Consider the following 27,779-nt stretch of genomic DNA (forward strand, 5'->3'; position numbering starts at 1 on the left):
TGTTTGAGCCCAGTTTACACCCGTATTGGGTCTGTGGTGAATCCATTGGTGAGGATCACGGGCTTGCATATCATCGTGGAGCAGGCATAGAATGGTGATGAATTTCTGCAGGCATCAGAATCCCTCGTGGATGAGGAATTGTGAAGACTTTTACGAAATCGAAGAAGTCCATGAAGTTGGTGCTGCTCCCTGCACTTTCCCAGGATTTGTCGTGCGCTGAAGATCATGTCCATTGTACCTCTTGACGGGCGGGAGTCGCATTGATGGGAAGAGCTCCTCAGCCATTGGAGGAGACGATTGAGGAGGATTCTCTCAATGAATTTTCCCGTGATGCAGAGGAGAGAAATCCCTCTGTAATTTCCGCAGTCGGACCTGTCTCCTTTCTTGAAGATGGTCACAATTAATTAAGAGGTCTCTGAGGTCTCCCAGCACGCTGTCCTCCAGACAAGGTCATGCATTCATGTCAGGAGTAGGGATTCACTCTGTGTTGGGGGCCTTGTGGTTTTTCAACTGTCAGATGGCTTTATCGACTCGCGAGCTGGGGTTGCACTGAGATAGTGGCGGATACTGTGTTGTGGAATGGCATTGAGGGCACTTGTGTTGAGGACTACATCTTGGTTGAGGAGATCCTCGAAGTTCTCTCTCCGGCGGGCATCTGTCTTCGATGAGCGCCTCTCCGTTTTTGGTTCTCAGTGGAGTGGGCAGTCGGACCAGAGGTGGCTTTCATTGGGCTGAAGGAGCTGCGCACATTGTGGTTGTCGGCGGGTTGCTGAGCCTCCTGCGCTCTTTCCGCCCACCATCGGTTCTTTAGCTCACATTGGCCTTTGTTTGCCTGTAGGCTCCTTTCCTCTCGCTCGGGTTTTGGTGGAGCTGCCTGTTCAGAAACTCCTTCTGTTTCGGATCTACAAGATCCTAGATCACTTGATCATTCACGTCGAACCAGTCTTGGTGTTTCCTGGCTGAGAGAGCAAGCGTCTCCTGACAGGTACTGATGGTGGTGGCTTTTGGTGCAGACCAGGTGGTGTGGGCTCTCTATGGCTCGGGCTCTCTATGGCTCGGGCTCTCTATGGCTCGGGCTCTCTATGGCTCGGGCTCTCTATGGCTCGGGCTCTCTATGGCTCTGGCTCTCTATGGCTCGGGCTCTCTATGGCTCGGGCTCTATGGCTCGGGCTCTCTATGGCTCGGGCTCTCTATGGCTCGGGCTCTCTATGGCTCGGGCTCTCTATGGCTCGGGCTCTCTATGGCTCGGGCTTTCTATGGCTCGGGCTCTCTATGGCTCGGGCTTTCTATGGCTCGGGCTTTCTATGGCTCGGGCTCTCTATGGCTCGGGCTTTCTATGGCTCGGGCTCTCTATGGCTCGGTCTCTCTATGGCTCGGGCTCTCTATGGCTCGGGCTCTCTATGGCTCGGGCTCTCTATGGATCGGGCTCTCTATGGCTCGGGCTCTCTATGGCTCGGGCTCTCTATGGCTCGGGCTCCTTGGCTGTCACCAGGTTATCTCTGAGGCCTCGGCTGAGCAGCTCTTTCTTCTCGGGGTCTTTGAATCCAGCGGCATCTCCTGCGGCAGAGTTTTTCCTGCCTCTGCCGGCTTGGGATCAGGTTGATGGAGATGATAGAGCGCATTGGCCAGTGGTCTGTCTCAAAGTCGCCGACTCTGGTCGGGGCGCGAGTGATCAGTGTGCCGAAGGAGGCCATTCGGCCCATCGAGTCTGCACCGGCCCTTACAAAGAACACCCTACTGAAGCCCATGTATCTACCCTATCCCCGTAACCCAGCAACCCCACTTAACCTTTTGGACACTAAGGGCAATTTAGCATGGCCAATCCACTTAACCGGCACATCTTTGGACTGTGGGAGGAAACCGGAGCTCCCGGAGGAAACCCACGCAGACATGGGGAGAACGTGCAGATTCCGCACAGACAGTGACCCGAGCCGGGAATCGAACCCGGGACCCTGGAGCTGAGAGGCAACTGTGCTAACTACTGTGCGACCGCGCTGCCCCGCACAAAGATGTGGACGTCTTTGCGGTCCCTCGCCCGGACGATGATGTAGGTGTCAGTTCTGAGAGAAGGGATGTTGCCACGAGATCCTCTGCTTGTCTCTGGCGGAACGGGGTGTTTGATTTGACCGGATCACCATTAGCACACACTCAACTGTGAAGAGACCTCGGAAAACCCCACAGTCAATTGAGCAAACTCTCTGAAACTGCTGATCTTAATTAAATAGCAACTAAATCCTTATTACTAGAAACCCTGCTTTTTTCAGGAACTTGTTCCCTTTTAATGTCATTAGGGTCATCCAGTACAGAAGGAGCCCGTTGGGTCTGCACCGACAAAACTACACTAAATCTCCACTAATCCCACTTTTCAGCACTTGGCCCATGAAGTTTATGACATTTCAAGTGCTCATCCAGGTGCTTTTAAAAGGATGAGTTTCCCCACCTCTCCCACCCTCCCAGACTCCCACCACCCTCTGAGTGAAAAGGTTTGCTCAAATCTAAACCTCTAGTCCCTCAGTTTAAGAATGTTAGTCACTCCAGACCCACCCCCACCTCTTGCATATTGGTTTACAGAGTTGCGAGTCCCTTTCAAACAAAGAAACATCTCCCGGCATCAAAAATAAATATTTGCTGAAGGTTTTATTGCTATGGCCCTCCGCCCAACCATAATATAGCCTCTCAATTTAACTTAGAACAAAGAAAATTACAGCACAGGAACAGGCCCTTCGGCCCTCCCAGCCTGCGCCGATCCAGATCCTTTATCTAAACCTGTCTCCTATTTTCCAAGGTCTACTTCCCTCTTTTGCCGCCCGTTCATGTACCTGTCTAGATGCCTCTTAAATGATGCTATTGTGCCCGCCTCTACCACCTCCGCTGGCAAAGCGTTCCAGGCACCCATCACCCTCTGCGTAAAAAAACTTTCCACGCACATCTCCCTTAAACTTTCCCCCTCTCACCTTGAAATCGTGACCCCTTGTAACTGACACCCCCACTCTTGGAAAAAGCTTGTTGCTATCCACCCTGTCCATACCTCTCATAATTCTGTATACCTCAATCAGGTCCCCCCTCAACCTCCATCTTTCCATTGCATTGGCTTTTCTACAAAGCAAATGATCCTAATTGTCCTCATGTAAATGACTAGGCTCTCTGAGACTGAAGGTGGATTCAAATCCCACCCTAAAGTTTGAGCTCAATGCTTATGCTGGAACTCCTTGTGCAGTACTGAGGGAGTGCTGCACAGTCAGTGCTGTCAGATTTATTGTCACGTGTACTGAAGTACAGTGAAAAGTAATGTCCTGCGTGTTTTCGTCTGAGATGTTAACCTGCCCCCTCAGGTGGGTGTAGAAGAGCCCACGTCACTGCTGCCTCACAGCGCCAGGGATCCGGGTTCAATTCCAGCCTCGGGTGACTGCCTGTGCGGAGTGTGCACGTTCTCCCCGTGACTACGTGGGTTTCCTCCGGGTGCTCCGGTTCCCTCCCACAGTGCAGGTTGGGTGGATTGGCCGGGCTAAATTGCCCCCTGGTGTCCAAAAGGTTCGGTGGGGTTACGGGGATGGGGCAGGGGAGTGGGCCGAGGTAGGGTGCTCTTTCAGAGGGTCGAGGCAGACTCAATGGGCCGAATGGCAATGTAGGGATTCTATGAAGAGCTGTGGAATTCTGCTTGGGAAGGTGGGTGAGTGAGGAGGGGAGGGGGAAGGTGGGTGAGTGAGGAGGGGAGGGGAAGGTGGGTGAGTGAGGCGGGGAGATGGGTAAGTGAGGAGGGGGAGGGGTGAGTGAGGAGGGGAGAGGGAAGGTGGGTGAGTGAGGAGGGGAGGGGGAAGGTGGGTGAGTGAGGCGGGGAGATGGGTAAGTGAGGAGGGGGAGGGGTGAGTGAGGAGGGGAGAGGGAAGGCGGGTGAGCGAGGCGGGGAGGGGGTATGTGGGTGAGTGAGGAGGGGAGGGGGAAGCTGGGTGAGTGAGGAGGGGAGGGGGGAGGTGGGTGAGTGAACAATATATTGTTTTTTTGGGCAATATATCAACTAACATCACTAAAACAGGGAGGGGTGGGGTATCAGTGAAAAATGGTTAAATGCAAAAAATGGTTAAAACACTCTCTCACTCAACAGTGGCAGGCAGGGAAATAAAAGCAAATGACAAAACCATAGACAAACGTTCCAGGAACAACCCCATAGCTCTGACTCGGTTACGTATGTTGGAGGAGGGATTTGAACCTCGTCGGTTTCTCAAAGCAGCTTTTTTTTTTGTTCTTAAATAAAAGCAGAGTGGAGGCTACAGAGCTGGGAGAGGCTAAAAGGACAATGTGCCACTGCCAGGTAACTCTCAAAGTGCAACTGCACACTCTGTCTGCCATTGAGCTGCTTTGCTTTATTAATATTGCAGAAATTTAATGTGTGTGTGTGTAAAAAAAATTTTGTTATTATTAATCATTCATTTAGCACTTTGGGAATTGAAAGAAGGAACTGGTTCCCCGGTGAGAGACTGAGAGAACAAGTGAGTAGTGTTGGAATTTATTGTGACCATTGAACCGTTTCCAAAGTTTTAGGATAGTCCTGGCAAGATTTAATATATATATTTTAAGATAATGTAGCCATGAGAATTGCACCGGGTTGGGATTATTTGCCGGATTGTTAAGGTTCCTTCGCGTTATTTGTTAAGGGAGTGAGTACAGTCCATACATGATGGAAAATTGGACAGAGAGAGGGGCAACTGGACTGGTCATTAACCCCAACGCCACAAATTTAGGCTGAAGTTGGGGTTTGATTCTGTGGGTTGTCAGTCGCCACCTTTCTCGCTCTCTCTCTTTCTCGCTCTCTCTCTTTCTCTCTACCCCAGTCTCCATCTAAGAATGTGAATGAGCTATTCGGCCATGGGAGGCTAACCGAAGCTGCCATCCAGTCACAGAGTTTTACAGCACGGAAAGAGGCCCTTGGGCCCATCTAATTCTGTGCTGTCCATCAAGCACCTATCTATCCTAATCCCATTTTCCAGCACTTAGTCCGTAGCCTTGTGTGCGATGGCGTTTCAAGTGCTCACCTAAATACTTCATAAATGTTATGAGGGTCCCTTCCTCCACCACCCTTTCAGCGAGTTCCAGACTCCCACCACCCTCTGGGCGAAAAAGTCTCCTGAGACCCCCAAATCCTGTTGGTTTACAGAGAGGAGGTGGGTGAGTGAGGGGGGGGGGGAGAGGGGTGTGAGGAGGGGTGAATGAGGAGGGGAGAGGGGTGAGTGAGGAGGGGAGAGGGGTGAATGAGGAGGGGAGGGGGATAGTGGGTGAGTGAGGAGGGGAGGGGGAAGGTGGGAGGGTGAGGAGGGGAAGGTGGGTGAGTGAGGAGGGGAGGGGTAAGTGGGTGAGTGAGGAGGGGAGGGGTAAGGTGGGTGAGTGAGGAGGGGAGGGGAAAGGTGGGTGAGTGAGGAGGGGAGGGGAAAGGTGGGTGAGTGAGGAGGGGAGGGGGAAGGTGGGTGAGTGAGGAGGGGAGGGGAAGATGGGTGAGTGAGGAGGGGAGGGGGAGAGGGGTGAGTGAGGGGGAAGGTGGGTGAGTGAGGAGGGGAGGGGGAAGGTGGGTGAGTGAGGAGGGGAGGGGGAAGGTGGGAGGGTAAGGAGGGGAAGGTGGGTGAGTGAGGAGGGAAGGGGGAAGGTGGGCAAGTGAGGAGGGGAGGGGGATGGTGGGTGAGTGAGGAGGGGAGGGGTAAGGTGGGTGAGTGAGGAGGGGAGGGGTAAGGTGGGTGAGTGAGGAGGGGAGGGGGATAAGTGAGGAGGGGGAGGGGTGAGTGAGGAGGGGAGGGGGAAGGTGGGTGAGTGAGGAGGGGAGGGGGATGGTGGGTGAGTGAGATGGGGAGGGGGAAGGTGGGTGAGTGATGAGGGGAGGGGGATAAGTGAGGAGGGGAGTGGGGTGAGTGAGGAGTGGAGTGGGGTGAGTGAGGAGTGGGGTGGGGTGAGTGAGGAGTGGGGTGGGTGAGGAGTGGAGTGGGGTGAGTGAGGAGTGGAGGGGGAAGGTGGGTGAGTGAGGAGTGGAGTGGGGTGAGTGAGGAGTGGAGTGGGGTGAGTGAGGAGTGGGGTGGGGTGAGTGAGGAGGGGATGGGGAAGGTGGGTGAGTGTGGAGGGTAGGGGAGGAGGGAGATGGGTGAGTGAAGAGGGTAGGTGAGATGGGAGCGTGAGGGGGAGGAGAATGGAGATGAGTGAGTGAGGGGGGAGTTGGGTGAGTGAGGAGTGGAGTGGGGTGAGTGAGGAGGGAAGGTGGGTGAGTGAGGGGGAGGGGGTGAGTGAGGAGTGGAGTGGGGTGAGTGAGGAGTGGGGTGAGTGAGGAGTGGGGTGGGTGAGGAGTGGAGTGGGGTGAGTGAGGAGTGGAGGGGGAAGGTGGGTGAGTGAGGAGTGGAGTGGGGTGAGTGAGGAGTGGGGTGGGGTGAGTGAGGAGTGGGGTGGGGTGAGTGAGGAATGGAGGGGGGTGAGTGAGGAGTGGAGTGGGGTGAGTGAGGAGTGGGGTGGGTGAGGAGTGGAGTAGGGTGAGTGAGGAGTGGAGGGGGAAGGTGGGTGAGTGAGGAGTGGAGTGGGGTGAGTGAGGAGTGGGGTGGGGTGAGTGAGGAGTGGAGTGGGGTAAGTGAGGAGGGGGAGGGGTGAGTGAGGAGGGGAGGGGGAAGGTGGGTGAGTGAGGAGGGGAGGGGGATGGTGGGTGAGTGAGGAGGGGAGGGGTAAGGTGGGTGAGTGAGGAGGGGAGGGGAAGGTGGGTGAGTGAGGAGTGGAGGGGGAAGGTGGGTGAGTGAGGAGTGGAGTGGGGTGAGTGAGGAGTGGGGTGGGGTGAGTGAGGAGTGGAGTGGGGTAAGTGAGGAGTGGAGTGGGGTGAGTGAGGAATGGAGCTGAGTAAGTGAGGAGGTGAAGGGTGCTTGGAGGGGGTGGGGAGGTTACTTTAAACACACAACAACTGCTGTTACACTTTGCATCTGTGGTAACACCTCACCTGCTGGCAAGTATTTATTTACCTCATTTTTATTGAATCTTTATTTCGCCAGGTGTGTCAATTGTGATCCAATTTTCATTTACTCTAGTGAACAGCAGTTAATGTTGCAGCAACAGAAATTAAACAACAATTTTAAAGAAAACAGGGTAGAAGTGTTGAACAATGAAGACAAAATGATGAGTGAGTTGGTAACATGCCCTTAATAAGAGGTGAAGGGTAATCTAATTGAGATGTAAACGGGATTGATAGGGTCGTTAGAGAGAATATTTTCTGTCTGTGTGGGAGAAGGAGAGGAATTGTTCAGTGACATGGTGGGCCAACGCTTATTCTCAGAGAGAAATGTTACGGATGGGAATCAGTTGAACATTTCAAAGCTGTGATCGGCAGATTTTTGTTGGGCAAGGGTGTTAAAGATTACGGGACACAAGCAGGGAGGAGGAGTTAAGATACAGGCCAGCTACGATCTAGCTGAATGGTGTGTTATGGGCCAGGGTTTAGAAAACTCCAAAGTATATCATGGAGTTCACCTGACCTACAACTGTTTATTGATTTTGGTAATGTGAGCACAAGAGCCTGCCTTTAATGTTATTCAACAGAGTTCTTAGGCACTTTTAATCAAACGACAAGTTGTATTCTACAAATCTAGTTAACATTTGTATAAACGCACACAGTAAGAATTTTTATCATCTACAAACATAAAGACCCTACACAGATACAGTAATCTATGTATAACTCTTAATGAATTCCCCTTTAACTGTTCTAATTCAATAACAAAATCCAAGTAAAACCAGAAACCCCTTTTCAAAGGTGTGGCCCAGCACACGGCACTCTCACTGGTATAAGACTTGTTATTGATACTCTGTTCCCCTTTTCAAACAGCGGGTTTGAATTATTCCAGAAAGCAATTATCTCTTTTAAGTTACCAAGTTCAGTCTGGAAACAGCTTTTAAAATTAAGATAGGGAGACACTTCTTTCGACCTGTGCTGTTCAAACCAGTCCAAACACAAAACGAAAGTAAAACCCAGAGCCACAGCCCAGCTCCACCCACACAATGACAACACTGAAGCCATGCGATAAGACAAAATATTTCTTAGAGGGACACTCCCATGATAGATGGAAGAAGCTCAAGGGGCTGAATGGCCTCCTCCTGTCCCTATGTTCCTCAAACAAGGAATAGGGAGTAGGAGGGAGCGAGGAAAGAGGCAGATAAGATATTGGAGAGTGGGACCGGGTGAGTCTGGCATTATTCCCATAATGTTGTACATCGGTCCTGCTTTTTGCTCCAATTATCACTTTATGCGGTAGGTTTTATCTTGAAACATCATAATAAATCAGGAAGATGGAGTTACTTGACACCAAACTTCATTTTTTAAAAACTGGAGATTAGGCTGAATTAGTTGGAACCAAGGTTTGATTTTTCCTGTGGCTTCCTTATGCTTTTTAAAGATTATTTTCTGAGAGATGAGTGTCCCTGACAAGGTTGGCATTTGTTGCCCATCCCTAAACGCCCTTTGAAAGAGTGGTTTGCTAAGGTCATTTCAAGGGGCACTTTGCTGTGACTCTGGAGTCACTGGTAGGCCAGACCGGGTAAAGATGGCAGACTTCCTTCCCTGAAGAGACATAAGTGAACCAGATGGGTTTTTACAACAATCGATGGTAGTTTCCTTGTCACTGTTACTGAAACAAATTTATCAAGTGAATTCAAATTCCACCTGTGATTGACTTCCAGTCTGCATGTTGAACCGAGGCCCACTCATGTTTTCACGGCAGAACCTCCTCTCCCCACCATCACCCAATGTTGCAGCACCAGAGTTAAGGAGCCAGAACAGCAACTTGGCACACGGCCAGTTGGGTTTCTGTACGAGGCAAGTTTTTTACACAGAGGGTAGTGGGTGCCTGGAACTCGGTGCCGGAGGAGGTGGTGGAAGCAGGGACAATAGTGACATTTAAGGGGCATCTTGACAAATACATGAATAGGATGCGAATGAGGGATACGGGCCCCGGAAGTGTAGTAGATTTTAGTTTAGACAGGCAGCATGGTCGGCACGGGCTTGGAGGGCCGAAGGGCCTGTTTCTGTGCTGTACTTTTCTTTCTTCTTTATTCTTTGTAAAGTGGGCAGATGAGCTGGGGCCAACGTTGGAGGGGGAAGTTTGGAGCGAGGCACTGAGGAGGGTGAACGCGACCTCGTCCTGTACGAGGACGAGTCTCATTCAGTTAAGAATAGTGTTTCGAACACAGCTCACGAAGGTTAGAATGAGCCTGTGTTTCGATGGAGTGGATAGCTGTGATCTGTGTTCGAGGGGGGCCCATTGCACCACGTGTACAAGTTCTAGTCGTTATCAAAGCTGGTGGGCTTCTTTCTGAAGGTCCTTTTCTGCTACCATGTCGGCAATCCTGGGCATTGGGTTGGAGCCTTGCACACCGGTAGGAATGTTTGGGGGTTTTGGATGTGCCAGAGCTCCGGACAGGGGCAGGGGCAAACATTCTGGCCTTTGCCTCGCGTGTGGCAAGGAGGCGGATCCTGTTAGGCTGGCGGTCAACTGTGCCACCAAACGCCTCGCCGTGGCTGGGTGACCTGATGGAGATTTTGCACCTCGAGAAAGGTTCACAGTAAGAGGGTCGATGGACGGGTTTTACCATAGGTGACACCCGTTTATATTGTACTTTAAAGAGTCGGTCACTGTTAGCTGTGGACCGAGCAAGTCAAGACTCACGAGCTCGTGGATTTGCCAGCGTGGCCGGGATACCGATGGTGCAGGGGGCAATCGATTGTGTTCACGTCCCCATGCGCCCGCCTGCAGGGGACAGGGAGGTGTTCACAAACAGAAGGGGGACATACTCCATGAATATCCAGGTGGTATGCGACCCCCACATGAGGATCATGAACGTCTGTGCAAGGTTCCCAGGGAGTATGCATGACTCCTACATACTGGCGCAGTCGTACATCCCTGCGATGTTTGAGGGACGTCCCCCCCTGCTGAGGGGCTGGTTGCTAGGCGACAGGGGTTATCCGCTGAGGTCTTGGCTGATGACGCCTATACGGAGGCCTCAGACCAATGCGGAAACACGATACAATGAGGCCCATGCAGCAACCAGGGGTGTGTTGGAGCGCTGCCTTGGCCTCCTGAAGATGAGATTCAGGTGCCTGGACCGCTCCGGAGGGGCCCTGCAGTACTAGGCCGACAGGGTCGCTCGCATTGTAGTGGTCTGCTGTGCGCTGCACAACATCGCGATGCAGAGGGGAGATGACCTGCTGCAGGAGGCGGAGGGAGCAGCCAATGGCAGTGGTGCCAGCACAGAGGAGGAGGAGGAGGAGGAGGAGGAGGAGGAGAGGGAGGAGGAGGAGGAGGCTGGCGGAGTGGCGGGCGCAGCACGCAGACACGACCCAGGTGCTGGTGATGTCCAGGAGGCAGCACGACGGACCCGGCGAGGACGGCGGGCACGCGACGCCTTGGTGGCAGCACGGTTCACGCGTCGCATGTGACGTCCCCGCTGAACACCAAACCACCACCTGCTTTGCTAGGTGTGCAGAGGGTCGACACATAACTGCCACCACCACAACCCCCCCCCCCCCCACCCCCCCCCCACCCCCCCCCCCCCCACTCAGTGTACACTGCTCCACTTAGACATCACCCTTACCACTGGGTCCAGACGGTATGGTACAACATCGATGGCTGTGTCAGCGGGTGTGATCTGTGCCATGTGGAATGATGACAGGCCGCTCTGCAAAGAGCTGTGAGCTCACCTCCTCGAAGCTCTCGTCAGCCAGCACGACTGGTTGACGAACTTGAAAAGCAGGTGTGTTGGTCGGCGTGAAAACAGTGCGTGATGACGTCGGGACTTCGGCCCATCTGGGCCGGAGAATAGCGGGGGGCCAATAAGTAGCGATTCTGGCCGTGTCGGGGGCGCGTTCGAGGCCTTTGCCGGGAATGCCGACGTGTAGTTTGTGCGGGGTTCGGAGAATAGCGGGAGGGCATCGGACCAGCGTCGCCGTGAAAATTTGCACGGCCCGCTATTCTCCGAACCGGCGTGAGTGCGGAGAATCGCGCCCTATTACTATGACTCCCTGATGACACACAAAACACCTTCCTGACTTCCCCCTCATACTTCTCTATCCCCTCTTACTGCACACACACACACATACATTACTGCACCCTTACCATGATCAATTTTGCTGCTCTCCTGTTCTAATATCGCATGGTGTAGGTGGGACTAAGTCCAGTGGAAACATGACAGGGGCTTGGGGAGAGTATCTCCAAAGTAGCTCCTCTCCAATATCTCTGGTGAAACACAGTCTTCAGCAAAGCTTCTTAGTCCCCCACGTGCCCTTTCTACACAATGGATATGCTTGTTTCCGGATCCTGTTCGGAGCCCAAACCTATAAACTGGTGCAGGTGCTCGAAACACTCCCCGCGCAAGATGCAAACCCAGATCACAGCCAATGGTTGTGTAGGCCCACAACCTATCCTTCTTGACCTGGTTGCAACCTGTGCCTTAGTTGGCCACGTTTCATTCCTCCAGTGCCTCCCCACTGCCATCCAGTTGGGTATGACTGCTCTCACCTGGTTCCATTCTTATCATAGCCAGAGAACCAATGGCTTCTCTTCCCATTCATGTAAAGTTACATTCTGATGTCCCCCAAGGTCCGCCTTTGAGCCTCCTATTTTTTATCTACATGTTGCCCCGGAATGTGGGCATCGCTGGCAAGGCCAACATTTGTTCCATTTAACAGACTATGGGCGGGATTCTCTGGTCACAGCGACTGGCCAGAGAATCCCCGTTTGCGCCAAAATCAGGCGCGGCCTCGGGGAGCACGGCGTACTCCATTGGGCCGGCATCAGGACGTCACCTGAGACCACCCCGGATGCTCCGCCTCTGATGGGCCGACTTCCCGACGGCATGGGGCGCGTGTCCTCACACCGATCGGGAACCTCACATGGCGGCTGCGGATTGAGTCCAGCGCTGCCACAGTCGGGGTGGGGGGGGGGGGGGGGGGGGGGGGGGGGGGGGCGTTCAGCAGGCAGGGGGGGCTATGGCGGGGACTGGGGGCACTGGTGGGGGGTGGTTTGGGGTGGCAAAGGAGGTTACTGGGGGACATTATTTGGCAGGCTGGGTCCGCTTGTGGCTGGCGCCGTGTTGGACGGTGTAGTCGCCGCAGGCCGCCGCCGCCGTGCGTGGACCCGGCCATTCTCCAGCCGTATCTGCAGGTCAAGCCGGGGGTTTTATGCTGCGCGGTTGTTAGCCGCCCACCGGACGGAGGATTGGTCGGGGGGGGGGGGGGGGGGGGGGGGGGGGCGTTTTTTCTTGTGTAAAACGCCACTGTTCCCACGCCGGCATCAGCACTTAGTCTGCAAATCGGATAATCCAGCCCAACCATTTAAGAGAATGGGTAAGAATGGCAGATTTCCTTCCCTAAAGGATATTAGTGAACCCAATCGATTTTTACAACAATTGATCCTCGTTGTCGTGGTCACCATTACTGAGACTAGCTTTCCCTCTAGATTTGATTAATTGAATGTAAATTCCACCAGCTGCCATGGTGGGATTTGAACCCATGACCTCAGAACATTGACCTGGGCCTCTGGATTGCTGGTCCAGTGACATTACCACTGCACCACTGAAATTGAAATTTGCCATAGTCTCCGAGGACCAAAGGCTGTTCTCCCCTTTTGAGAGAGAGCTGACTGGTGGTGATTTAACCTCAGGACCGCCACACCTCAGGTGGAGGGCGATACTGACAAGACGGGGCCTTCATGAAGAACCTCAGCCAGTACGGGGAATTGAACCCGCGCTGTTGGCGTCGCTCTGCATGACAAACTAGCTGCCCAGCCAACTGAGCGGAGTCTGCACGTTCTCCCCGTGTCTGCGTGGGTTTCCTCCGGGTTCTCCGGTTTCCTCCCACAGTCCAAAGACGTGCAGGTTAGGTGGATTGGCCATGATAAATTGCCTCTGGGGGTTGTATCACAGGGCTTCTCCTGACTGTCCAAAGACGTGCAGGTTAGGTGGATTGGCATGATAAATTGCCCTTAGTGACCAAAAACGTTAGGAGGGGTTATTGAGTTATGGGGATGGGGTGTAAGTGAGGGCTTAAGTGGGTCGGTGCAGACTCGATGGGCCAAATGGCCTCCTTCTGCACTGCATGTTCTATGTTCTATGCTGGCTGCTTTCCCAAGGCAGAGGGAGGTGTAGACAGAGTCAATGGGTGGGAAGTGGTTTCGTGCGATGGACTAGGCTCTGTTCATTACTCTCTGTAGTTCCTTACGGTCTTGGGCCGAGCAGTTGCCACACCAGGCTGTGAGGCAGCCAGGTAGGATGCTGATCAGCGAGTTTGGGGTGTGATCTACAAGTAGAACCGGCAAAGCTTATGATGCAGAGGAACGCCATTTGGCCTAACTTGCCTTTGCTAGAGCAATCCAAAAGCTACCCCACTGCCTTGGTCTCTCCCCTTTGACTCAAACGCTTAAGTGATTCCTCCTGTCAAAAGAGGTGGTGGTCTTTACTATGTCTACTTCCCCGAGGCAATAATTAACATGCTCCATCCCTCCCTGCTAAATACAAATTCTCCAATAATCTCTCATTTTCTTTGCGGCAGTTTTCAGTTGATGAAACCTTGCCACCGACTCCTGGCCAAACTGATCTCTCCCTCTTCACTATAAACGACCTCGGATAAATATCCTCGTTACCTTTTCGGATGCAGTGGAAACCAGATCCAGTATCTTTTCAAAAGAAATATACTTTTACAACATTCCAAAGCACTACACGGACAACGAAGTGCAATCACTGCTCTAACGTCAGAAACGCGGCAGTCAGTTTGTGCACAGCAAGCTCCCACGGGCAGCAGTGAGATAACGACCAGACAATCTGCTTTAGCTGAATGAGGGATAACTATCGACCAGGGCATCAGGGAGAAATCCTCTGCTCTTCTTCAAAATAGTGCCATCATAGAATTTACAGTGCAGAAGGAGGCCATTCGGCCCATCGAGTCTGCACCGGCTCTTGGAAAGAGCACCCTACCCAAGGTCAACACCTCCACCCTATCCCCATAACCCAGTAACCCCACCCAACACTAAGGGAAATTTTGGATACTAAGGGCAATTTATCATGGCCAATCCACCTAACCTGCACATCTTTGGACTGTGGGAGGAAACCGGAGCACCCGGAGGAAACCCACGCACACACGGGGAGGATGTGCAGACTCCGCACAGACAGTGACTCAAGCCGGAATCGAACCTGGGACCCTGGAGCTGTGAAGCAATTGTGCTATCCACAATGCTACCGTGCGATCTTCTGCATCCGCCTGAGAGGCGCTTGATTGAGCGCCTGACCTGAACGATGACACCTTTGACAGTGCAACCTTTCCTCAGTTCCACAATGGAGCCTAGAATTTTATGCTGAGGTTTCTTGAATAGGATTGAAGTCCTATTGTGAAATAGCTCCTTGTGAAATAGCTCCTTGTAACGTAACCACTCCCAGCACAAGAACAAGCTGACACAAAGTGGAATCACCATCAAATGATAAGTAACTCCCGCAGTTGCTCACTTGGGCACGTAAACTCATTCTTGTTTTCGGGAAAGAGGAAGAAGGAGTAGCAAATTAGACATCTTCTTGTTATTCTTCCTTAAAGAATCTATTGCTGTAGCTTTCAGTTTTTGCTACGTTTAGAGTGTTATAGGAAAGCAAAAGCTTTATTGAGAGTGCGTGGCATCCATTGTGCGAGGGCAGAGTCTGTCAGACTGGGGAAAGGGTTTGTTCCGCTTACCCGGAGAAGGATAAGATCAAATCAAAAAGAAATGGAGTGCAATTAGTTTCTCGAGATGTATACATTTAGTGAGACAGAGTCTCCGGTTTCACTAGATTACTGGGCCATGAGTAATAATCGATGTTCCTCAGCTTCATTAATCAACGGCTGAAGAAAACAATTGATAAAGTCATGAGAGGAGGGATCAGGGAAGGGGGCCATTCAGCCCTTCCGGGCTGTACTAGCTCTTTGTGAGATATCTCCAGTCAGACCCTGCTTTTTCCCATAGCTCTCCAACTTTGCTCCTTTTCAAGCACTTGTCTAACATGTTTGACTGATGGTGCAGACTGCACAATTCCACAGGTTGAACGCCCATTCCTTGCATCTTCATCCATTGACTTCATCTACCTGTGTCCCTTTGTACCTCCACTATCCCGTCTGCACTGTGCCTTCAAATATAATAGTGACTGCAAGCTTAGAGATTCAACCCTCTACTCCTTCATCCAAGTAATTTATACAAGTGGTGAAAAATTGAGTCAGCGATAGTCACATCTCACCAATTTGTGCGAATGACCCCTTGTGTGGAGCCTTAACAAATGCCTTCTGAAGTCCACATGGAGAGAGAAACTTAGGAAGAGGAAGAGGCCATTTAGCTCCTTGAGTCTGTTTCCCTATTCAGTGAGACCATGGCTGATCAGTGGACTAACTGCATTTACCCTCCCAAGCCTCATTTCCTGTTACTTATATTATTTCATGGATGTGGGCGTCGCTGGCTGGGTCAGCATCTGCTGCCCATCCTTAATTGCCCTTGAACTGAGTGGCTTGCTCGGCCATTTCAGAGGGCAGCTAAGAGTCAGCCACACTGCTGTAGGTCTGGAGTGGGCCAGACCGGGTAAGGATGGCAGATTTCCTTCCCGGAATGGCATTATAGTTAACCAGATGGACTTTTACGACAATCGATGATTCATGGTCACCATTACTGCAACTAGCTTTCTCTGGTCAGGTGCTATCGTTTTGATTGTGGGGATTCAACCATTGAGTGTCAAGGGAGATAGTTAGATTCTCTCTTGTTGGAGGCGGTCGTTGATTGGCACTCATATGGCATACAGGAATGTTACTTACCACTTATCAGCCCAAACCTAAAGGTTGTCCAGGTCTTGGTACAACTGAGGCTTGCTTGGCTCGTTGGAATTTGCTGTACTCGTTGGAATTTAGAAGGATGAGGGGGGATCTTATAGAAACATTTAAAATTATGAAGGGAATACATAGGCTAGATGCGGGCAGGTTGTTTCCACTGGTGGGTGAAAGCAGAACTAGGGGACAGAGCCTCATAATAAGGGGAAGTAGATTTAGGACTGAGTTTAGGAGGAACTTCTTCACCCAAAGGGTTGTGAATCTATGGAATTCCCTTGCCCAGTGAAGCAGTTGAGGCTCCTTCATTAAATGTTTTTAAGGTAAAGATAGATAGTTTTTTGAAGAATAAAGGGATTAAGGGTTATGGTGTTCGGGCCGGAAAGTGGAGCTGAGTCCACAAAAGATCAGCCATGATCTCATTGAATGGCGGTGCAGGCTCGAGGGGCCAGATGGCCTACTCCTGCTCCTAGTTCTTATGTTCTTATGTTAAGAGTTAACCACATTGCTGTGGGTCTGGAGTCACATGTAGACCAGATCAGCCAAAGCTGGCAGATTTCCTTCTCTGGAAGACATTAGTGAACTAGATTGGGGGGGGGGTGATTCTTCGATATGGCGGCCAAGTATTCGCGCCGTCGTGAACACTTGGCCACCATATCGGAGAATCGCCTCCAATGAAAACAACCCCAGTCTATCCAATCGCTGTTCATAGCTAAAATTCTCCAGCCCAGGCAACATCCGGGTAAATCTCCTCTGTACCCTTTCCAGTGCTATCTCATCCCTCCTATAATGTGGATTCCAGATCTGCACACAATACTCTAGCTGTGGCCTAACCAGCGTTTTATACAGTTCCAGCATAACATCCCTGCTCGTAAACTATATGCCTTGGTTAATAAATACCTTAGAAAAGCAAATTACTGCGGATGCTGGAATCTGAAACCAAAAGAGAAAATGCTGCAAAGTCTCAGCAGGTCTGGCAGCATCTGTAGGGAGAGAAAAGAACTAACGTTTCTGTTATTTTATCTTTGGTGGTAATATGTCGTTGCTCTTTGCCTTTTGATCCAGAATGCTCTGATGAGTTGATGACAAAGAAACCCACCAATCATTAGATTGAATCAAAACTAATTTATTGGATAACGATTAATTAAATGAAGTTCGCACACACTACTGAGCTATAAGTAATAATAAAGTATTATTGAATCTATCTAGCAATAATCAATAATCCAGTAGTCACTAATGATAACTTCATGTTAACTCTCTCTAATCTATTCTACTCCTCGTGCTGTCCTCAGTCTTTCTCCTTTGCTAACTACCCAGCATTCCCTGAGGTCTGATATTTATACTGAGAATTGGTGGTGCCCTCTAGTGTTTGAACTACACTGAGATGTAATAATTAACCCTTCACTGGTGTGCCCATGTACATATCATTACAGTTTCAGGTCCAGATGACCCTTTGTTAAAGCTTTGACAAAGGGTCACCTGGACTCAAAATGTTAGCTCTTTTCTCTCCCTACAGATGTTGCCAGACCTCCTGCCAGGGGGCCTCACGGTAGCATGGTGGTTAGCATCAATGCTTCACAGCTCCAGGGTCCCAGGTTCGATTCCCGGCTGGGTCACTGTCTGTGTGGAGTCTGCACTTCCTCCCCGTGTGTGCGTGGGTTTCCTCCGGGTACTCCGGTTTCCTCCCACAGTCCAAAGATGTGCGGGTTAGGTGGATTGGCCATGCTAAATTGCCCATAGTGTAAGGTTAATGGGGGGATTGTTGGGTTACGGGTATACGGGTTACGTGGGTTTAAGTAGGGTGATCATTGCTCGGCACAACATCGAGGGCCAAAGGGCCTGTTCTGTGCTGTACTGTTCTATGTTCTATGTTCTACCTGCTGAGGTTTTCCAGCGTTTTCTCTTTGGTTGATAAGTACCTTCTTGAACCGCTGCAGTCCAAATGGAGTAGGTACACCCACAGTGCTATTAGGGAGGGAGTTCCAGGACAGTGAATGAACGGTGATATATTTCCACGTCAGGATGGCGAGTGACATGGAGGGGAACTTGCAGGTGGTGGTGTTCCCATGTAATCTGCTACCCTTGTCCTTTTAAATGGTAGATGTCACTGGCTTGGAAGGTGCTGCTGAAGGAGCCTTGATGAGTTGCTGCAGTACATCTTGCAGATGGTACACTTTGCACAGTGGTGGAGGGAATGAATGTGTTTGTGTATGGGGTACTGATAAATTGGTTGCTTTGTCCTGGATGGTGTTGAGCTTCTAGAGTGTTGTTGGAGCTGCGCTCATCCAGGCAAGTGGAGAGTATTCCGGCACATCCTGACTTGTGCCTTGTAGATGGTGGACAGACTCGAGGGAGTCAGGAGATGAGTTACTCACGTCAGAATTCCCAGCCTCTGATTTGCTATTGTCGCCATAGTATTGATATGGCTACTTCAGTTCAGTTTCTGCTCAAGGACTCTTGTGTTGATCATGGGGAATTCGGTAATAGTAATGCCATTGAATGTCACGGGAGAGGGTTAGATTCTCTCTCGTTGGAGATGGTCATTCCCTGGTACTTGTGTGGCATAAATGTTACTTGCCACTTATCAGCCCAAGGTTAAAGTTTGTTCAGGTCTTGATGCAACTGATTGGCTTGCTAGGCCATTTCACAGGGCATTGAAGAGTCAACCACATTCAAGTGTAGACCAGATCAGGTAAGGATGGCAGATTTCCTTCCCGAAAAGATATTAGTGAACCAGACAGGTTTCGATCAATGATCGCCAATGATTTTGTCATGACCATTAGACCAGCTATTTAATTCCAGATTTTTTTTTTTTTTTAATTTTTTTTTTATTTAGAGTACCCAATTATTTTTTCCAATTAAGGGGCAATTTAGAGTGTTCAATCTACCTATCCTGCACATCTTTGGGTTGTGGGAGCGAAACCCACGCAGACACAGGGAGAATGTGCAAACTCCACACGGACAGTGACCCAGGGCCGGGATTCAAACCCGGGTCCTCAGCGCCGTAGGCAGCGATGCTAACCACTGTGCCACCGTGCTGCCCTAATTCCAGATTTATTAATTGAATTGTAATCCCACACCAGCCAGGGTGGGCTTTGAACCCATGTCCCCACCGCCTCCCCTCAAAATCAAACATTTTGTGTCAAAATCTTGGAACCCCCTCCCTAACAGCCCTGTGGGTGATCCCGACAGCACGTGGACGGCAGGGGCTCAAGAGGGCAGCGCACCACCACCTTCCCAAGGGCAATTAGTGATGGGCAGTAAATGCTCGTCTAGCCAGTGAGGCGCACATCTCATGAAGGAATAAGACAAAAGATCGGGCTGCATGTGGGCATCGAATGTTTCATCATCTGGGAATTGTTAATAATATTGAACATTGTGCAATCACCAGTGAATAGCCCGACCTCTGACCTCATTATGGAGGGAGGGGGAGTTCAGATGAAGCAGCTGATGTTGGTTGAGTCCAGGACACTATATCTTGAGATTCTCCCGCAATTTTGCCCAAGTGCTGAGGTGATGGGCCTCCAACAATCACGACCTTCTTCCTTTGTGGCAAGTATGACTCCAGAGAGTTTTCCCCTTGATTCCTATCAATCTTAGTTAGCAAGGGCTCCTTGATGTCACAAGTGGGCAAATTCTGCCTTGAGACCCAAGGCAGCCACTCTTACCTATTTAATCAACATCACTAAAAACAAATTGAATGGTCATTTATCACTTTGCTGCTTCTGGGAACTTCCAATGTGGAAGTTGATTGCCAGATTTCCTACATTGCGAACAGTGACTACGCTTCAAAGCTGGTTCGATGGCTTCTCAGACTTGCAATAATGAGGGAAATCAGCAGTGACAACTTGCACCTTTAATGTAACAAAGCGTCTCCGGATACTTCACGGGAAGGTTAGAAAGCGAAAGTAGACATCAAGTATAAGGCAATATTAAGACTGATGGTCAAAAGCTTCGGAGAGAATCTGACAGGAGATAGAGGTGAAGAGGGTTAAATGGGAATTTCTAGAGTTCAGGTCACTGGAACCGAAGGCACGGCGCCAATGGAGTAATTCATCTTGCTTGCTCTGGAGGCTGGAATTCATTGAGCACAGAACATACAGGGCAGCACAGTAGCACAAGTGGATAGCACTGCGGCTTCACAGCGCCAGGGTCCCAGGTTCGATTCCCCGCTGGGTCACAGTCTGCACGTTGTCCCCATGTCTGTGTGGGTTTCCTCCGGGTGCTCCGGTTTCCTCCCACAGTCCAACGGCGTGCAGGTTAGTTGGATTGGCCGTGATAAATTGCCCTTAGTGACCAAAACGGTTAGGAGGGGTTATTGGGTTACGGGGATAGGGTTGAAGTGAGGGCTTAAGTGAGTCGGTGCAGACTCGATGGGCCGAATGGCCTCCTTCTGCACTGTATGTTCTATGTTATGTTCTGTGTTCTATTGGGAAAGGTTGTGGGATTGGAGGAGGTTCCAGAGACAGGGAGGGGTGAGGCCACAGAAAGATTTGGAAACCAGGATGGGAATCCTATTATCGAGGCATTTCTTGACCAGGTTCAAGCACTAGTGCTAGGGGAACGGAGTTTGGTGCGAGATTCAGGCAGGAGGAGTTTGGATGATTTCAAGTTTACATAGGGTAGAACGTGGGAATCCATCAAGAGTATGTTGGAATGGTAGAGTCTGGGGAGTCACAAAAGGCATGAATACAGGAGATGCCACTGATTCCAGTGAAGTTCCAGCTCAGTAACTGACCTAGATCCATTTCATTTCATTTCAAGTTATTATGATGGAAGTGTTTTGGTCGGATAAATAAGAAGGATTTGCTTCCGATGGCGGAAGAGTTGGTGACGTGAGGACACAGATTCAAGACGATTTTCAGTAACCACCAGGATGGACGAGGAGATTAGGCGAATTTAACTTTACGTAGCGAGTTGTTGTGAAGGTGGTGCCTGAAAGGGTGGTGGAAGCAGATTCAATCATAACTTTCAAAAAGGGAATTGGGTCAAAACGCCCCCACGGAAAGATTTTCAGGCCTAGGGTACAGAGAGGATACTAATTGGACAGCACTTTCAAAGAGCTAGCAGAGACAGGATGGGCTGAACGCCCCTCATTCTTCACAGTGAGATTGTGTGTGAATAGTTCCAGCGCTGTGAGCATTCCAAGGTCGCTTTTATTTGTTTTAAAAATAAATATTGTTAAAAAAGATTTCACAATTAACAAACATGATCTAAACTGCAAGACAACTCTGGAAATTGTTCCAACTTGGTTCAGTTGCCACGGTAGCAGCACACGGAATCAGAGATATGGAAAAACACACAACAAAAGCCACATCCGAACCCCCTCCTGTATCCCCTCGAAAACCACAAATAAACCACCCCCCTAACAGCTGATGGTGATTAACTCTTTGAAGTATGAGGTAAATGGCTGCCACCTCAGGCAGGTAGAGCTCCTCCACCAACCCCCACCCCCGACGGTGTACTTGACCTTTTTTCCAGGTATAAAAAGTCCATAAGGTCTCCCATCCAGGCCGAGGTACTAGGCGGAGCGGACACTCCCCACCCCACCGATGTCGGACTATCAACGAGGCAAAGGCGAGCACATCCACCTTCGCCCCGTCTGCAGCCCCAGCGAGTCCAATACCCCGAAAATGGCCGCCAATGGACAAGGCTCCAGATCGATGTGAAGAACCGCTGACGTGGTGTTAAAGGGGGAGACACGAAAGTTCATCATCCTTACCCAAAACCAGAATGTATGAGTATGGTTGGCGGGCCCAGGAGAGCACCACTCACACCCATCCTCCACTCCATCAAAGAACCCACTCGTCCTAGTTTTGGTTCGATGAGCTCTGTGTTGTTGCTCATTCTGGGTGAGTGTGCTTTACACTCAATTTGGCTCTGTTTCTTTCCTTAGCTGTGGAATCGCCAGGTATCATTAAGATACCGCCACAAGTTTCAAGTTCAAGTTCAAACCAATAACTCCACACACCAGTTAGTAAGTTCAAACAAGACACGTTTATTATACTACAGTAATATACTAATCATGCACATAAAATTATAAGACTAGGCTAATCCTACCACTAATAGGCCAAATACTTATTTGGATAAGGGGACTGCCGGATCAGGGAACAACGGCCTCTAGCTTTGTCCTGGGTCCGCAGGCTTCCAGTAGTTATGGACTAAAGGGGGTCAGGAGTGTCTACTCTCGTAGCGTGCGTTGTATGACACTTACGTGATGGCGGCTACTGTCCAAGCCTCTTCTTCTCAAGGTTCTTCTGCTGCAACGTTGTTCTGCTGGGAGGGCTGGCTGGTCAAGGAGAGGCTGGCAGAGAAAGAGCTGGGGTCGGGGTCTCTGTCTTATACCTCTCTCAGGGTCTCACGCCCACCTGGGCGGACCCTCTACACACTTGCAATCGATTGGGTCTCTTCCCAATCGATTGATTTGAATTCCCCAATAACGGGGCAGTTCCTCGATCACTGGGCGGTTCTTGGGACTTATTGTTTTGGACTTCTTTTGGCGCCGAGAAGTCTGGCCTTCCATTGAATGTATCGATTTGAGTTAACTTGTTTCCATTGTACCTGGGAATCGCCTCATTAGTATGCTAACTTGTTTTCTTTCACAGTGCTGTCTGGTTTCTGCAGCAGTCAGAACTGGTTTCTGCAGCAGTCAGAATACACAAGCGCTTTTGCAAGCTGCTTGTGCATTTTCCCTGCATTCCTTGTAATCTTCCATTTTGTGTTGGGCAGTGGCCACCCCAGGTGGCTACAGTGTGCCACCTTGAGTTGGATCAGGCTGAGCCGGGCGCAGGATGAGGTGGAATTTACCCGACAATCTGCATCATTCCACACATCCTCACCCAGGATGGGTCCCAGCTCCTCCTCCAATTTCGCCTTCACCCGATCAAGAGGCGCAGATTCCAATCAGATGGTCCACTCATAGATGTTCAGAGTCCTCCCCATCCCCAGTCCTTGCCAACTGTAAGATTTCCTCCAACAGAGAGGGCTGTGTTGCCAAGGGAAACGCGGGGCAAACCCTGCAAACTCTGTCACGCAGGTCAAATATCAAAATGGGCGTGTCCCTGATATTTGGATGTACGGCGATAACTCCTCCCAACTGGCGAACCGTCCATCTCCAAACAGGGGCAGGAGTCTCCATTGGCTCTCGCTGAAATTGGGAAACGTAATTGGCCGGAGAATATGTTCCGACGCCAATATCCCAATTCTCCGTCACCTCAACAGCAGTGTCAATGCATTCCGGAACACAGGTACAGTAAACGCCGTTTGCATATCATTAGGGGGCCTGAACCGGTATTCTCCGGGGCCTCCACGATGATCCACCGAGTCCCCGACGGCGCCGATCGCTTGTGCTTTTAAAAATCGTGAAACCAGCATGGTGGGTGCTGAGGGAGAGAGAGGGGGTGCGGAAAGTGTCCAACATCACCATAGTTTGCTGACAGTTGTGCTGCTGGCTGGGGGCTTCTGCCAGAGCTGGGGGGGAGTTGTGGGGGGGTGGCCAGGGATGGGGCTTTGGGGTTGGGGCTGATGGGTACGGAACACCATTGCTACAGCCGGCAAGGCAGCCATGCGGCTACGCACTCTGCTGACTTCCCACTGTGAACTTAGGGCTGCAGGTTGTATAGGTGATTCCCCCCCCCCCCCCCCCCCCCCCCCCCCCACCGCCCCCCCCAACCGCCCCCCCCAAAGCCACCACTCTAGGTGCCTTCTGGCCGCTGCCAACCCATCAGCTGTATGTGCGCGCTCCAGCACAACCAGTTCCATCTTGTTGGCTGGGATGAGTGTGTGTGTGGGGAAGGAAGTGTGCATGTGCGACTGCAGCTTTTCAACCTCCCCTTCAATGGAAAGCCCCTCCCCCACACTAGCTAAACTGGTGCCAATGGGTATCAGGCGGTGCACTCTCTGCTGGTTGGAGTCATACCTAGCACAAAGAAAGATAATAATCTAATAATCTTTATTAGTGTCACAAGTAGGCTTACATTAACACTGCAATGAAGTTACTGTGAAAAGTCCCGAGTCGCCACATTCCAGCGCCTGTTTGGGTACACAGAGGTACAGAGGGAGAATTCAGAAAGTCCAATTCACTTAACAAGCACATCTTTCGGGCCTTGCGGGAGGAAACCGGAGCAGCCGGAGGAAACCCACGCAGACACGGGGAGAAGGTACAGACTCCGCACAGACAGTGACCCAAGCCGGGAATCGAACCTGGGACCCTGGCGCTGTGAAGCAACAGGGCTAACCACTGTTCTAACGTGCCGCCCATGGTTGTGGTGGTTGGAGGCCAACCGTCTCAGCTCCAGGATATCACTACATGATTCCTCAGGGTAGTGTTGTAGGCCCAACCGTCTTTAGCTGCTTCATCGATGATCCCCCTTCCATCATTGTGTGGTTGACTGCACAAGTTCAACACCATTTGCAACTGCTCAGATAATGAAGTAGTCCATGTCCAAATGCAGCAAGACCTGGACAATATCCAGGCTTGGGCTGACAAGTGACAAGTTATATTCGCGCCACACAAGTGCCAGGCAATGGCCATCTCCTACAAGAGAGTATCTAACTACCGCCCCTTGACATTCAATTACATTACCATCGCTGAATTTCCCACAATCAACATCCTGGGGGTTACCATTGATCAGATACCAAACTGGACTAGTCATATTAACACTGTGGCTATCAGGGCAGGTATAAGGCTAGGAATCCTACGGTGAGTAACTCACCTTCTGACGCCCCCCAAAGCCTGTCCACCATCTACAAGGCACAAGTCAGGAGCGTGATGGAATACTCTCCACTTGCCTGGATGAGTGCAGCTCCAACAACGCTCAAGAAGCTCAACACCATCCAGGACAAAGCAACCCGCTTGACTGCTCCCCCTTCCACAAACATTCAAACCCTCCACCACCGATGAACAGTGGCAGCCGTGTGTACCATCTACAAGATGCACTGCAGTAACTCACCCAGGTTTCTTTGACAGCACTTTCCAAACCCACGACCGCTACCATCTAGAAGGACAAAAGCAGCACATCCCTGGGAACACCACCACCTGGAGGTTCCCCTCCAAGTCATTCACCACCCCGACTTGGAAATTTATCGGCGCTCCTTCACTGTCGCCACGGCAACATCCTGGAACTCCCTCCCTAACAGCATAATGGGTGTACCTACACCTGAAGGACTGCAGCGGTTCGAGAAGGTGACTCACCATCACCTTCTCAAGGGCAACTAGGGATGAGCAATATATGCTGTCGTAACCAGTGATGCCCACATCCCGTAAATGAATTTTTAAAAAACGTTACAGGAACCCTTCCCAATGGGGCCCCTAGGGGGTCTGCTCTTGGCACTGTCCCAGCACAGGTTGGCACTGACACAGGTTGACACAAGTTGGTAATTTCAGGTTGGCAGTGCCAACCTTTGCCAGGGTACTGTCATAATATACACGCAAGTATATGATGGTGCATCGACAGACACTGACTGACACACTGAATCAACACACTGAACACAGCAGCCAATCACCAGACAGGACACGGCCACTATAAAGCCAGAGGGCACTAGTTTTCCCGCTCTCTCGGGATGCAGCCTCTGAGACAGCCAGAGCCCGTGATCTGCAACACGAACATCTACCATGTGCTAGCAGTATAGTCTGGTTAGGTTAGCCTCAGGTCTCCAGTCAACTTAACATAGTGTCAACCCACAGTGCAAGTAAATAAAATAGAGTTGTACTTCTACAAGTGTTGGTAGCCTGTCTCTCTCACTGCTATGGTAAACGCAGTCCTCGCAGACCCAGCATACCCAACACATCAGGTACTGCCTGGCCATGCCCCTCTCCCCCCCCCCCTCCCCCCCACCCCCCGGGGAAAGGGGGCGTCTATAATTACCTTGACTCTACCCAATGGGACCCCTTGACTGAGTCCCATTTCTCTGAAGCTGTTGAATATTTAGTGAGGGGGTTTCATGTGGCGGGGAAGCCGGTTAATTATATTCCAATGTATCAAAATGCATTGAATAATAAAAATCTTTATTAGTGTCACAAGTAGGCTCACATTAACACTGCAGTGAAGTTACTGTGAAAAGCCCCTAGTCGCCACACTTCGGCGCCTGTTCGGGTACACAGAGGGAGAATTTAGAATGTCCAATTCACCTAACAGCACGTCTTTCGGGACTTGTGGGAGGGAACCGGAGCACCCGGAGGAAACCCATGCAGACATGTGGAGAACGTGCAGACTCTGCACAGACAGTGACCCAAGCCGGGAAACGAACCTGGGATCCAGGCACGGTGAAGCAACAGTGCTAACCACTGTGTCACCATGCCGCCCATTAAATGATGGTCCCAGCCTTTGCGGACGGGAGCCTTGTTACGTCACTGGAGAGTGGTGGGGAAATTCGGAAACATTATCTCGCTGACGAGAATCCCTTTTCCCGACTCTTGTTGCAAACTCATTGTGTGCAGTCGCCTCCTCAGTCTTTTATTCAACTCACGCATGCAGAATGGGCCGAATGGCCTCCTCCTGTTTGGTAAATTTTCTGACTTCCTATTTTTCTCCAAGCTAAAGATGTCGGATCTCCAGCCGTGCAGGCAGACATTGAGACCGGGAAGCAAAGGTGTGATCAGAGAGGTAGGCATTAGGGAAGGTGTTAAAGGAGGGAGGAAGGGGGTGGGGAGCAGGGGGAGAGGGAATTCCAATGCGATGGGCCCAGACAGCTGAAGGCATGGCTGTCAGTGGTGAAGTGATTGAAATTGGGGGTGTAAACGAGGCCAGAATTAGGGGTCAGCAGAGATCCCAGAGGATTGCAGAGCTGTAGGAGATTACAGCGATGGAGGGGGGGGGGGGGGGGGGGGGCAAGGCCATGAAGGGATTTTAAAACAAGGGTGCAATTTTTACTGAGTTATTTACGATGGGAAATAATACATTGGCTCTTCCACACAAGCACCAGAGTTTGAATGGTTTCCTGCACTTGAAAAGCTAGGTGAGAGTTGATCTCTACTCTGCGTTATGATGTAAAATAAATGCGAGTGGGTCAGTCGCCCATCAAATGTGTCCCTCTGCTCTGCTCTCTCATGAGGGTGTTGAAGTACCAGGGTACAATTGCTGTTTGTGGGAGCTTGCTGTGCACACATTGGCTACCCGTTTCCAGCATTACGACAGTGACTACACGGTTTAATTGGCAGAAAAGGGCTTTGGGCAAAACTGAGGTCGAGAAGGGCGCTAGACAAATGCAAGACTCTCCTTATTTCAGAAAAACCTTTTCCTGTTGAGGATAACATCTCAGAGAAACCGGACTACCATCAACTTCGAATGACTAAAATGCCAGACAGTGAACTGTGCACGTAATCTAAACTGTGTGTGCATGTTGTGAGCAGGAAATGATGGCTTGCCAATTCTCTCCATGTCCTCTCCTGCCTTGACATCCGCTTGGGCCTGATTCCACATCACCGCCTGTCGCTTCAGAAGACTTTCCCAAGTGGTTATTCTTCTCGTGGGAAACAAGACGTATCAGCAAGATACTTGCTTGGCTGGGGATGAATGTCAATTTATTGACATCTTTAGGGGGAAATGGTGGCATGGCAGGGGATGCCACTGGACTAGTGAGCCAGAGGTCCAGGTTAATGCTCTGGGGACATGGGTTCAAATCCCATCACGGCAGGGGGTGGAATTTAAATTCAATTAATAAAATCTCAAATGTAAATCTAGGCCGCGATTCTCCGCAACCACGATGGATGGGAGAATAGCGGGAGGTCCGTTCCCGCACCTCCCGCTATACTCTCACCCTCCCCAAAATGGCGTGTCCAGTTTTCCGACACGCCGCTTGGAGAAACGCGGGCCGCCGTGAGAAATGGCGGCCCGCGATTCTCCGACCCGGATGGGCCGAGCGGCCTGCCGTTCCCGACCTGTTCACGACGGCGGCAACCACACCTGGTCGCTGCCGTCGTGAACATGGTGCGGCAGGTAAGTGTGGGGCCTTGCGG

At 50.9% G+C, this 27,779-nt stretch overlaps 1 protein-coding gene across 1 annotated transcript in view; it reads left to right on the plus strand.

Moving 5' to 3' along the window:
- Positions 1-4,282: 4,282 nt before the first annotated feature.
- LOC119977561 (P2Y purinoceptor 3) overlaps positions 4,283-27,779 on the plus strand; it is a 51,329-nt gene continuing 27,832 nt past the window's right edge. The window contains exon 1 of the mRNA XM_038818653.1: positions 4,283-4,487. The gene's annotated coding sequence lies outside the window, so the exon portion shown is untranslated. The remainder of the gene's footprint in view (positions 4,488-27,779) is intronic.

The sequence above is a fragment of the Scyliorhinus canicula genome, chromosome 14 (genome assembly GCF_902713615.1).
Source record: "Scyliorhinus canicula chromosome 14, sScyCan1.1, whole genome shotgun sequence".
NCBI lineage: Eukaryota > Metazoa > Chordata > Chondrichthyes > Carcharhiniformes > Scyliorhinidae > Scyliorhinus > Scyliorhinus canicula.